The sequence below is a fragment of the Pholcus phalangioides genome, unplaced genomic scaffold (genome assembly GCF_987345545.1).
Source record: "Pholcus phalangioides strain wild (caught in Gottingen) unplaced genomic scaffold, Ppha-v1.0 ptg000009l_1, whole genome shotgun sequence".
Taxonomy (NCBI): domain Eukaryota; kingdom Metazoa; phylum Arthropoda; class Arachnida; order Araneae; family Pholcidae; genus Pholcus; species Pholcus phalangioides.
In genome coordinates this window covers 56,406,297-56,420,333 of record NW_028301602.1, presented here as the reverse complement: position 1 = coordinate 56,420,333, position 14,037 = coordinate 56,406,297, and the positions used below count along the sequence as shown (strand labels likewise).

General features: G+C 35.9%; 1 protein-coding gene across 6 annotated transcripts in view; it reads left to right on the top strand.

Moving 5' to 3' along the window:
• Positions 1-398: 398 nt before the first annotated feature.
• Positions 399-14,037, top strand: part of Dgk (diacyl glycerol kinase 1) — a 283,957-nt gene continuing 270,318 nt past the window's right edge. For all 6 annotated transcript variants that reach the window (XM_089236591.1, XM_089236594.1, XM_089236593.1 and 3 more), the window contains exon 1: positions 399-886. The gene's annotated coding sequence lies outside the window, so the exon portion shown is untranslated. The remainder of the gene's footprint in view (positions 887-14,037) is intronic.

Sequence of the window (14,037 nt, the reverse complement as noted above, 5' to 3'; positions counted from 1 at the left end):
ATAACATTGCAAGCATTTTTTGTCAACGGCGCTCGGATATAATATAATATATAATATTTGGCTATTTAAGAAGATATTTATAATTCATAATTAGTTTTATCTAAGTCTAAGGATGTTAAATAAAATAGAGAAGAAAGAGCACAAAAGATGAAAGAAAATAACTGTCACGCGTTGTACAGATCCAACGAATGTTTGTCTTTAAATCGAGCAGATTAATTCTAAGGAGAGATAAATCTTTTCTTTATTATTTGTTTTTAATTTGCCCAAGATGTTGAAAGGGCGGGGCTCTTCACCTAAAAGAAGACGAAGCCAAGAATCTTCGCCAAATTGGCGTTGACGGTCGTGTCGAACGGAGCCCATTGAGCCCGGTTTCTTTGCTCTTCGCGTTCCCTATGGCAAGTAAGTAGCAGCAGCGGCGGAGTCACTGGAGGCAGAATTCAACGCAAACGTTGCTTGCGTTAAAACCGAGTCGTGTTACTTCTTAGTTATTCTTTGCTGCTGGGCCTGCCTGCGTTCGGGGTCAAACTTGTTGGGAGAAAATATTTCTTTTTTTTTCCTTCTAATTTTTATTTCTCTCCCTTATATACATATATGAAAGTAATATTTATTTCCGATTCGATGGTCGTTTTAAAAGAAGGGAGGTTAGTGACATGACCTCTGACTTCTCTTGGTCCTGACGTTATGACATAGACTTTTAAATGAATGTACAAACAACATGACGAGACTGATTTGTGTCGTAGCTGCCGACTACGTAAAAGTCCATATCGTCCGTTGACTGTCGTCTCTATTTCTGAATAGAACAAAAAACTTCATATGAAGTGAACTGATTTAGAGTTAAATCAACGGTGGTTGAATTTTCATCCCATCCAATGAAGATTATCCTGAGGTAAGGCTGAACATACGTTCGGCAACTTTTACACTTCTTTGATAAACTTCTGTCGTGAAAGAAAACCAAAGTATTATTATTATAATTTTGGAATGAAGTGAAAGATATGAAATTTAAAAATATATTGACACACATCGCATACCATGACTTTGACTTCATTTGACACAAACCATGAAAAATTTGTAATGAGGCTTTTCATATTCAATTAAAAATGCACCGCATTAAAATAAACTGTATCAATATTATCGTAACGAGTGTGGTAAGGAGTGTATTTCATAGTTTAATTTCATGAATTTTTGCTTTTAAGATTCAAATTTAAAGCAAATAGGTACGAGAAAAAGAAATTGTATTCAAAATTTTCTCACGCCCGTATAATTTTTATAGGTCGAATGCAGTAAATTTTAAGAAAAAGACAAGTTGTTACTACAGTTGTTATAACTGCCATCATGAGCGCAATTAATTAGTTCCAATTTTCGGGGAAAATGAACAAATGACAATTGATTTTTTTATGTAGCACTTTAACTATCAATTACATACATAAATTGCAAATTAATTACCGTTTTTCTCCCGCAATCATAAGATAGGTAAACGAAGCACATCAGTATTTTAATTATATTTGAATGTATCAAAAAATATATATATTTCTGTTTTTAAATTATTGAAAAAAAATCGTATTACTTATTTCACATACACTTATTGTTTCGTTAGAATTATTAAATGGATGCACAGAATCTCTCATAATATCGTGCGACTAACACGGAAGATTGTCAGTCTCAAAAATAAGGTTTCGTCACTGTTAAAAAATATTTCATGCAGTTACTGGAAAAAAAAATGCAGGAATTTTAACTTGTCTGAAGCTTTGCTATATCGTTTTCGGTAGTGTTGCTTCTATATGTATGTGAAATAATTGTTATTCACCTGATTGGCACGAAAATTCCTTCAATGCGGCGGTGAACTTTGGCAATAAACAGCGCACATGTGTTCAGACCGAATTTTGAGGAATGAGAAGGTTTGAGTTAAACATTTAAAACTCAGAGAGACTATTTTCCCATGTACTTACTATCTTTGCCGATTTATTCAATTTTTCATTAGAAAATTTTTATATCCATGATATATAAACGTGTCAAGAATCATTTATAGTGACGCGAATTTGAATTTTAGTTTTCGCACTTAAAATAGCTACCAATTTTTTCATTATTGGTGTCTGTTATCTTTTGAGCATTTCAGAAATTTTTCTAATGCTCACTAGATCCGGGAAAACGTTTTCCAAAAACACCGTGAATATAATCTTCATACTCTCATTTCTGTAGTGTGCCATGTTATACAAAAGAGCGAATAGTTCTAAACTAATAGCTTCAAACGGAACCGAGTGTCACGTTGGCAACTTCTCGAATTCAACTTCTCGAAAACAGTGTAAACGGATGTTTTCAAGTACCAACCGCATATGAGTGAAGAAAAGCCAGTGGAGAACGGAAAATTGGCCACCGCGTCCAAGAAGTGCTTTAAATCTTCGACACCACTTTGGGCTCTTGCGTAATTCCGAAGCTTTCACAACCCTTGACATTTGAAGATTCTGAGAGCGTTTTTTTTCCTACTTACTTTCCTTCTTGTGTTTTTTACGGAGAACGTTACGTGTTCAACGATCCCTTAAATTTACTGGTTTATGTGTATCTTTTTTGCGAGCTCATCACCGGTTTTTTATATAAGAAAAACCTCATGTGCGAATCTTACATCACTTATGCCACGCATCATACACACATGAGCGCGCATGTATTACTAACACAAATCGTTCTACAAATTCATACGGACGAAATTTCGTAATCAGAATTTTTTTTTCATACTTTCACTTCTGTTGTAGTCAGTAAATTATGACATGGTGAGCTTATCAAACGACAAAAATTTATGATACAAATTAAAGAGAATAATCACTATTGTTAATGTGTTTTTGTATATGCAGTATTCAAACGTTTTGCATTTATTCATAAAACGTCGGGTATTATTGACATATATAATTGATTTTCTGAGTGTGTGTGTGTGTATGTTCTCTATACAAATCTACAATTTTGAATCGGTTGCCGCCAAATTTTGCATATACTCTAAACAGGGCCCGGATTGAATGATAGGCTACTTTAAAAGTTTTTAAGAGCAAGGCAAATGCCCGAAACGGGCAAAACACTGCCGGGCAACAATGGTTCCTGGGCCTCAACAATCCCTTTTGGAATGTTTACTTTGATTACCTTGCAATGCGTTTCAAACGTGTATATGCCTCTATGTACTTGCCGCTGCAAAGTATTATGCATAATAGTAAATTCCTTTATGATGGTTTGCCACTTTTTCAATCCTCCCAGTGACCGAAGAAAACCCTGACAGCCCCGGGTATTATAGCTGGTATCTAAATCAAAAGCAACATAAATAAATGTACCAAGCAATTTATTCCAAAAATTTGAGAAATTTCTCAAATTCCAGTAGAGAACATTTTGACGTTTTATTTTAATAACAAACGCACAAATACAAAAAGGCCATAACAGGCAAAATGCCCAACGAGGTGGCTGAAGAAAGATACCCATAAAAAATAAAAATGACGTGTCAATAATATCAAAATGAATGAATTAATATACAATGAAATTAAATGTTCTCTCCTAAAATAACTACTTGCTGTTCCGGAAAAATGTAGCCGCGTGCAGAGATGATGGAAGGTGAGCGATTACAATAGATGGAAAAAGAAAAGTGAACATTTTTAACACTGATGTGTGAAAAACTTTTTTCTAGAAGTCACCATTAATGAACCATTGTTAATGGATAATGAATAATCCGAGGATGATGTCACACTCTCCGCTATCCATACGAAGGTTTTAACAGCTGGCTGATGTGATCTTCGCATCAGCCAGCTGTTAAAAACCTCCGTGTAATAATGAATAATGCCACCATCTGTTTCATTATGTGAAATTTGTATGGAATTATTTTTTTTAAATACATTAAATTTTCATGTTTTCAGTCGAATTTCTTTCGATTTTTCATTCAAAATTCATTCTTTCTTTTGAGCTGATTTTTTCCCAACAAATCTGTCACGAAAAGGACTCGGTGGGCCTTAAATTCTCAGTAATCGACTTATAAGGGGGCAAATGTATCGTTCGCTTGCTTCCTCTACAGGAAACTGTCAAAGATTCTTCATCCTCGTCATCTCTGATTCCAATAAGGCCGCGTCCTGTAATCTATATTATCTCTAGAATCAGTTAATCCATCCGTAAGGTACGATTCTGTAATTTAAATCATACCTTTATTATGTTGGAACTCTGTCCACAAAATAAAACAAGTTTGCACGAAACAAAATTTTTTGCATCCTTTTTTGAACAGCAAGGGTTAATTATAAATTGTAGGTTATTTTTCCGACTGTTCGTTCATCGGCGGATAGACGACCGGTTGCGAAGATGAAAACATTAAACAGCGTAATTTTAGCAGTAGGCCTATGTCTATGTTAAACCCCGGGAATACCAGCAGAGAGTGGGCATTGGCCAACCAACCGAATAGAGGTGATGAATATAAAGGGTTTACTGTATGTTCGTTTATGCTAAGTTCAGTATTACTGCTATAACTTGAATAAGAATCGAATGTGATTGATCTATATAGCCATCTTGTGCGAACATCATCTACTACTAAACCACACATGCACCATGCAAACATTCCTCTGAGGATCTTCTATCGAACTTGTACATCGGAATGTGACGTGTGCCTAACGTGAAGTTTGATTCCGAAAAATGTCTGTAAAATGTGTTTAAGAAGTGCGACTTCTTAATCCGTCTTCTTAACTCAGAATTGAACGACTCGGCAAATTATTTTTCCCGTTATATTATGTGTAAAATTTACGTTAAGATCGCCCGATTGCTCTGTGTGAAGTGACCTTTTCAAATGTGGGAGTTGGTTTCGCATTCGCACCTCGAAGTTGAAAAAACACAGAAAACAAACTTCATTATTACTGTGTAACCTCCATCAGTGGAATTCGAACTTGTGTCTTCGTGATGCACACATAACCACACAGCGGCTTGCGAAGATCAACTGATCTGTCATTATGTATGTACATCCGAATACGTCAAAAGAAGCCATGCAGTAATTGAATTGAGAAATGAGCGACGGCTATATTTGGATGCCGCGAAACGAAAGTAATATTCATCAAGTTGATAATGCACATTCAGAATTCTTAAAAATGTCATATGCCTTTGCATGCTAGACACGTAGTGCGAGGACCAACTTGATGGATGGTCAAGACACACTCTCCATTCGCAGACACGATCCAGTCATGTGTTCAATTATGCGATGCAGCACAAATATATCGTGCACAAATCGAATTTCCATTCAGTTAACGTGGAACGATAACGCCGGTATTGTTGACTTACTATTGATTAGAGATACACATCAACATTTCCCATCGATGTTCCTCCAGTTGTTGCATGTTTCGAAATCGAAGAACATATTGTATAGACGCGTTTTCTGAGTTAAGGAGAAACAGGTTGAGAGATCGTGCGAGTGGGTCTTTTCGAGTCACGAGACAGCAATGTCAGTGAATTTCGAAGCATACAGATGACAATAAAAATATACATGTGAATAGACATTCACCCTTTTTTTTTCTCATCAATTGTTAAATGTTCATGTGATCGACTTTGTAGACAATGTGTTTAAGGCCGGTATTACACCATAAAAGTTTGATAAAATCCCTTTTATAAAACTCAAAAAATTCAACCAATAAAGCTCATAGGTTAGATTCGAGCAAATGCAACCGATAATCTTATTGGTGGAATTTTTCAAGTTTTATAAAATTACTTTTATCAAACTTTTATAGTGTAATACCGGCCTAAAATCACTAACTTTCATAGTTAAGACGAAGCTGGGAGATGAGCGTTGGAAATTTTATAACCTTATAAAATTAGACCCACTTTAGATCAGATGTGATACCGAGTTCCATAGGCAGGTTATTTAATATTGGTACTAAAAATGTTGGCGTTAAAATAATTCTAAAAATCTAATCTAATTGCAGAATTTGAAGGATGAGCTTGTTGGTCATTGGTTTTTCGCTCTCTCTTCTTCTTTCCGTCTTAGATCAACAAAGGGATTAAATTGCTCTTAGCAATATAGTTCTACATGATGAGGAGCTTGTAATCCTAATCCTTCGTCGGTATTTCCTATCCCTATCCTTATGGATGAGGATAAATTTTTGTAGAGTTCAGCAACTCTACAAATACAGTAGAACCCTTCTTCTGCGGACATAGGCGGGACAAAAACAGTTGTCCATATGCGGGGGAAGGTTGACCGTTAATCAAGGGTGTGAAATGCATCCATTATTTGGCCTTAAAAGAAGGGTGACTGTTAAGAGGGTTTTTACTGTAAGAAGATAAGAAGAATTAAGATACTAACGATAGTTTGGAAAAATGGTCGCATATTTCAAATTTTTTTACTCTCTCTAGTTAGATGTTGATAGACTTTAGAAGATCGCTCAAAATGTCTAGTTGATCTTTATTTTGCCTTTGCCAAGAACGTAAATATGAATGCACGAACGAAGTGAAACATTTTTTATCCACGGTGGAGTGAACTGTTTCGATGAAAATCAGCGTCACGAAAGTTGAAACACTTCCATCACTCCATCTGCAACTCAGATCTCTGATAACGATTAATCGTTGTGAGCACATGGGATAATGTCCGTGGCATAGACGCCCACCTTTCATCATTAGCGTGTCGATGAAAGTGAGTTTGCACTCTTCTAGGTGAAAAGTTTAGTCGTATCATTTTACACTATTTTCGAATGCGAAATCATTGGAGGCATCTCGTTCTGAAGGGGCTAGGTTCTACGTTATAAACACCGTGGAAAATCACTTCGTCGGATTTTATAAGCCGTACAACACGTATTTGCGCGATATTTGGAAATTTCCTAAAATCAAATGCCTTTATAGATCTTATTTCTGGTACCACAAATCAACTGTGTCATTCTCGGACTATTTAAATAATCAGTTTAAATACGCAATAAGACTGTTTAGGGGTCATTCAAGTATTACGTCAGCATCGAGGGGGGGGGGAAGGGGGGGGGTTCAAAGTTTGCTTACGTCATCAACCACCCCTTTATGAAGAGGGGAAGGGTCAAAAATGGCTGAAAATTTGCTTACGTATTACTAATACGTTTTCAAATTTATATTGATTTAAAATCTCTCATTATCCTCACCTACTCCAGGGGACTTCAACCTTTCAGACATCACGGGCCAAATTAAACTTTCAGAGAAGCCCGCTGGCCACTCAGTCATACCGCGGTATTCTCGGTTATTAAACTGGTTCCCAAAATTTATTGAACATTTTTATTTACTCCGAATCAATTTCTTTCATTGAATTTGAATTTTTATTTATTTGCAAATAACTTCCTTTCATTAATTTTTTTCAATCAATTATTGTTTTTATTAAAAATGAAATTTGTCCCGATATTTCTGTGAAACTATTTTTTTTTACTAATTTTAAATTTTCATTAATTATGAAATTATTCTTTCAAAAATCATTTTTTTCCATGAATTATTACTTATAATAATCCTGAAATTACTCTTGACAATACTGAAATTACTCTCAATAATTCTGAAATTATTTCTAGTTTTGTAACTAATGTTTTCATTAATTATGAAATTATTTTCATCAATGATTCTAAAATTATTTCTTGCGTTAAGGTGTTTTTAGCATTTCTGTAAATTCTGTAATTATGTATACCCTTCTAATGTACCAAATGAACTACGTTACTATTGAATCTGGCAAGTACCTCATAGTTCTAAATACAGCAGTGCAAATTTCAGTAGCAAGAGCTATAACGAATTTTTTTTTGTTGGATTTAATCGTTTTTCTACGTAAAGTATGTTTTCTAATAATGGTCGGTTGGCCACAGCAAGAAGCTCAGAGGGCCACATTTGGCCCCCGAGCCATGGGATGAAGACCCCTGACACACCCATTGCCTAAATTCCATTCACTTCTAACGGGAGAGATTCACACGCTATTCTTTTAATAAAATTGTGCAGGATTACTGTACCTACTGTTGACTGCAGAAGAGAAAAATATGGAGAAAATTTTGGTTGATTACAAAATTAAGGACAATGGATGATAGATGAGACTTGGACCAGAGGCTAATTGTTGTAATTTACTGTGATAGAAGAGGGCTTTTACGTTACACCAATTTTTAATATACAAGAAACCACGGGTGTTTCACATGAGTTGAAAAATAAAATTCAACGATAGGATCCACATTTATTTATAGATGAGCGCATGAATGTACTGTACTTTATTCGCACGTGTATTCATTTCTGGATTCGGTTCACCACGTCCGCTATGCTTTTGTGCTATAGCATTTATCCCCACCTATATGATAGATACAGAATTTCAGTGGGATGTCGTACCATATCGAATTCCTATGAAAAATATATTTATCTCGGTTTTTTCTCGTTCTATCTCGAAACTCGATGTTTTCCCTTATATGCGAGAGAAAGCTGTGCTTTTTTTTAGTGCTTCGAATTCTACGTCAAATAATCGCAGACCGCATTCAACATACCCTACGATTGAATGCTGGCATTTCGTCCGTCATTCGTACACCATACACACAAACGAAATACTCATACATATAAAAGTGAATCTATTGCTCGAATGGAGTACGTTACAGGGGAAAAAAATTAGACGTCATCCCGCGCTGTTTGTGTTCCATTTCTGTCACAAATGCGAATAGCTACACGATATGCTATTTTTTTTTATTCCCGTCGTAAGAATATGCATTAAAAGTGGAGTTGAATTTTTTCACGTAATATTAGTAGCTTTACTTAGCATATAAGAAATCGATTTATTATTTATCACATGATGCAGGCATGAATCTCACCTCTGCGAATATACAAGGAATTTCAAGAAGATTATTTATTATTTCAAGGAAGAAATAAAATTTCCCAGTTGCTTATAAAATTGAAGAAAAATATGTAAGTGGTAAGAGAGAGAGAGAAATGGGAGAGAGTGAACTCTGAGGAGAAATGCAAAAATCAAAATTTTTTTTACTGGCTTCAATCAAAAAAAAAAATAATAATAATAATAAATAAATAAAAAGGAAATGAGAATTGGGAAAATTTGCGAATCCATCATATCAAAAGAAATTTGCACAGCAACATTGAACAAAAATTCATAGAGCTGTCAAAGGATCCAAATTTCTGATTGTTACTTTTTTTACGTGCTAAAATGCTCACGTCTCCAAAGGGATACTCGAATAGTTGTTAAAAATGATAATACAGTAAAACCTGTCTTTAACGGGAAAAAAATCGTGGTCCCGTAATTTTAATGCCAAAGTACACATTGAAAAACTCTCGGATTAAAAGGAACTTGTCTAACGCGGAAACGGAAAGGAAAATTGTACCCTTTAACGGAAAATTGCACACTCTGTGAGTGTTTGGCGACCAATAGACGAAAGGATCATACAGAATGTTAAAAGTACTCCACCGAAATATTTTACGCAATCTATGCTTGCAAATGCGAGTTCATCATCCACCCTTAATTAGCAAAAAGCGTTTCTGTACTTGACGCTGTGATGATTTTGATGACGACGGTTTTGATAAGCCATGTGTAGTAAAGTAGTTGCATTCTGAAATTGTAACGAAACTTTTCTTAAAAGTAGGCTTTTCCTCGTTAGAAATCAGTCTAAGGGTAGGATTTCGAAATGATATGTAGGACTTGCAAAATTGTATGTAAGTTGTGTGCATTCTGTGATTGCAAGGCTGAGCGGGACCGGAATTAAAGGGGGAAGTGGCAAATTTTAGGTGGGAACAAAAACGTCGTTCTAAAATCATCGAATTTTGCAGTGATATGGATGTAAAAATCATGTTGCTCTTTCCCTTACAAAATTCCTGGGCCCTGATGCTGAGGATTACATAAACATAGTCGATAATGTGCAAACTCAATTTAGTACGACAGATATTGACACTCTAATTGAAAATTTTTGAGGAAGTTATAAAAAGAACGTAAATGCCGTTATTTTAGAAGAAAAACCAATGTAGGTGGGAATTTTATACAGATGGCTATCAAAACCTAAATACGGTATTTAGTAATTATAATACTAATGATTTATTTATTTATTTTATCTATTATTAATTATTTTATCTATTGTTAAATTATCTAAATTATTTACTTTATCTTCAATTTAGTTTTATTTTAATACAATCACACACGAGATCGTTTCATTATTTTACGCATTACATCAATTGAACCCGAATTAAGCGGAAACCTGAGTTCAACGAAAAAAAATCGCAGTCCCGTCCCTTAAGATTCCGTTGAAGACAGGTTTTACTGCAGTAAAAAAGTTTTCGCATTTACCGAAACAAATATATTTTGCCACACTGTCAGTTTTTTGATTTTACTGAACGTGGTCTCAAATACAGTTGGTAAATATAGAGTAAAACCTCTCTTTTGTGGGCAGGGGTCATTCAAGTATTACGTCTGCATCGATGGGGTTTCCGATTTGCTGACTTTTGATGATGGGGGTGGGGGTGTCTAAATGATGCTAGGTCATCAATTACCCTTTATGAAATATTCGTAATGACCTAATTCGGTGCGCCAAAAACGGAAAAAACCTTTCGATAATTATTGGGCACCCGAACTAACATTCTACCTATTGATAAGTCCCCTACAGAGCCCCTGTAGTGACCTCTAAATGTTTCATGGATCCTTCAAGTGCTCTGGAAATGTGTCCGGGCCGCTCAAGTGCTCTGGAACTGTGTCCGGGCCACTCAAGTGCTCTGGAACTGTGTCCGGGCCACTCAAGTGCTCTGGAACTGTGTCCGGGCCACTCAAGTGCTCTGGAACTGTGCCCCGCATCACTCAAGTGATCCGTAATTATGCCACGGATCAATCACTTAAGTAATCTGGGAATGTTTCGCAGGTAGCTTGAGTGATGTTGAACTGCACTGGGGGGCGCTTAAGTGCTCTAAAACCGTGCCACATGCCACTCAAGGGATCTCTAAATGTGCTACGGGTCATTTAAGCGATTTGTAAATGTGCCGCTTAGTTCGCTGCTTAGTTTTTTTAAATTAGGTTTGAAGGGGCAAGCCACATCGGATAGCCTTCAGGGCCACTTTTGGTCTGCGAGTTAAGGGTTTACCATATGTGGCTTAAAGGGTTGGTCGTAATGAATTTCTTAAAGGGAAATTTTTCAGTTCTTACCCTTCAAATGGCATTGAAATTAACAGAAATTGATTATAATAACGTATATAAAGGTGTTTTCTCTTTCGAAATTTTACTTTTTAAAAAACATGCTTTTCGCATTCGTCTGAGGAAGGCGCACGAGCCCTTAAACCCCCTCCCGCGTACGTTTCTGATCCCACCAATATGCATTAGGAGGTAGGGGCAGTGCTGACGAAATTTTGCTGATAAGGGGGGGGGTAGAGTTTTGTTGACTTTTGCTGACAGGGGGGGGGGGGTAAAAAATGGCTGAAAAATTGCTGACGTAATATTTGAACGGCTCCGCAGCGGGGGAACAAAAAAATTCGTCCGTAAAAGAGGGAAGTGACCGTTAATCATAGGGTTGAATGCATACTTTTATTATACAAGGGGGAATAATATTACTTATCCGTAAAAGAGAGGGTGACCGCATTTGAGTTCAAAATGGTTCTACTGTACCAATTCATCCAATAGAAAATTTATATTAGATGTGCTAATTTTTTTTCACAATATCTGTTTACTTTTGTTTGTAATCGATGTTTAATTTTTTTTCTGTTCACTCTATTGTTGAACCAATTATGATATGTTTTTTTGTTTTTGTTTTTTTTTATTATTATTATGCTTTTGTTAAAATTTATTGTGTATTTTTTTTTTTAATAATAACGTGATCCTCACGCATTCCCAAGGGATCAGCATGATCCGTCCAGGGAATTCGTTAGTGTTAACAAACATCCATGCCCGAACCGGGATTCGAACCCAGACCTGCACAGTGAGAAGCTAGTTCCCTAACGACTCGACTGCCAGGCGGTGAACAATTATAATGTTGTCAACCTTTCGTAATGGGCCAATTACCTATATGCAAATAAATAAGTAATGCATAATTATTATTAGTAAAGAATTTCAGCCGGTGATATCTAAAAAATAGACTATTTTTCTTATATAGGCTATTTTTATAGACTACTTTTCTTAATAGACTTTAAATATTTTAATAGACGAATTTTCATTCGAATGTTTCGGGGTGGGGGTGAGGATCTTTCGGTTTTGTAAAAAGAAAAGAGAGAGAGAGAGAGAGATTGATTTAGAAAAATTAGAAACTGATAATAAAGTTGAGAGCTCCCCTTTAGTAACAGTTTAGGGTCAGTGAAAAGACTGTTTTCTTGATTATTTTCTTCAACTCTTTCTTTTCGTAATCATTTAAATATCATGGTCATGGTTAAATTCTATAGTGGCAAATTGCTGGTTTGTATTAAAGTTAGTTCAGAAAGTCAATAATGGGTGGCATCTATATGATCTTGAAACATCTGAGCATCGATTCTATTAAAAAAATGAGATCGTATTTAAAAATAGGACGTAAGATGATTTCTGAAGGTCCCGAGAAGTCGTACCAAATTACTCTAGCTCAGGGACTAGTGGTAATTTCTCATCTCATTGCATAAAACCCCGTTAATTTTGGAATAAGATATTGGTGGTTACGCATACAAAGCTTTCAATGTTTTTTTTAAATAGGTTTAAAGTTTGTTTTATTCTTACCTGTTTTCCCAGCACTCATTGTATTCAAATGAGTAAAGCAGTCTATATTGTATGGTTTTGGTGAAGCTGGAAAAAGTATTTCTGAAGTTGGGACGTGAGTTCGTCGCTTTTCATCTTGTTACGGTATAGGATGGTCGGTATGGTATATACCAAGTTCGATGATAATCAATTGCGTATCGTTGAATTCACCTTGCCGTATTAATATATCTATAAACACAATAAATTGAATCACATTAAATAATATAGTTTCTTGAATCATGTGATGCATTTTATTTGGTCAAACAGTCGATGCGAAGACTTCGCAATACCGGTCGGCTACCAGTTAATCACGTTCAGCGAGTAGATGGCGGTCATTATTTTGGCTCTTTGCTGAACAAATTTTTTTTTTCTGACGATTTTTCTTTGATAATTCTCGCGATAAAAATTTAGGGAGACACAAATTGTTAATATGTTTGAAGATTTTCAGTTAAATGTGGTTGCCTAATCCTGCTTGTAAGATGATATTAGTAGACTCATCCCCGGTTTCGTTGTTGGAGTTGGTCTATAGACGGAGAATTATGAACTTTATATTCTTATCCGTTGGCTTTCATAAGTTTCATCTGATTATATTGAACAACTAATTTTAACAAAGTTTCTGAGTCCGAAACAAAAATAGTTAATTCTTATGTAATTCGGTATGCTGAACACGAATTCGACCTTAAAAAGCTGGATTGGCAACTGCAAGGGTTCATAACGTTTTTCAGCCGCGACCGAAAATCAAACACAAGATCAGATTCGCGACCCATGAGAGTATTTATTTTTCTAAATTGATAAAATACCGGTGATGCAATATGTGCATCTCACAGAACTGTAAGTGGGTTTGCACGATTCATCCAGGAAGCCCCTGCGAATCAAGTCCAGGTTGAGACCCATGGCTCAATAATCCCTGGCTGTAAATAGGTTTGTGCGACCCGTCTTGGAAGTCCCTGCGAATCAAGTCTGAATCGGACCCATAGCTCAAGAGTCCCTGGTTGTAAGTCTAAGTCGATTTGTGCGGCCCTTCTCAGAAGCCTCTGCGAATCAAGTTTGGTTCGTGATCCATAGCTCAAGAGTCGCTGGCTGTAATGCCTTATTGTACGACTCATCTCGGAAGCCCGTGCGAATCAATTTTGAATAGGGACCCATAACTCACGAGACTCTTTCCGTTAAATGATCTAAACGACCCATCTCTGAAGCCTCGGTGACCCAATTGGGTCACCACCCATAGGTTAAGAATCCCTGGACTACGGTATTCTTTGCAATCGCACATTTAATACATATAATAGTAATACAATGCAATACATTGAAACACAATATAAGAGTATAAAAAACAAAGTAAATATACGGAACACACAAAAACACAAATACATAGAAACTTCAATATAATAGAGGCAACAACTCGTACA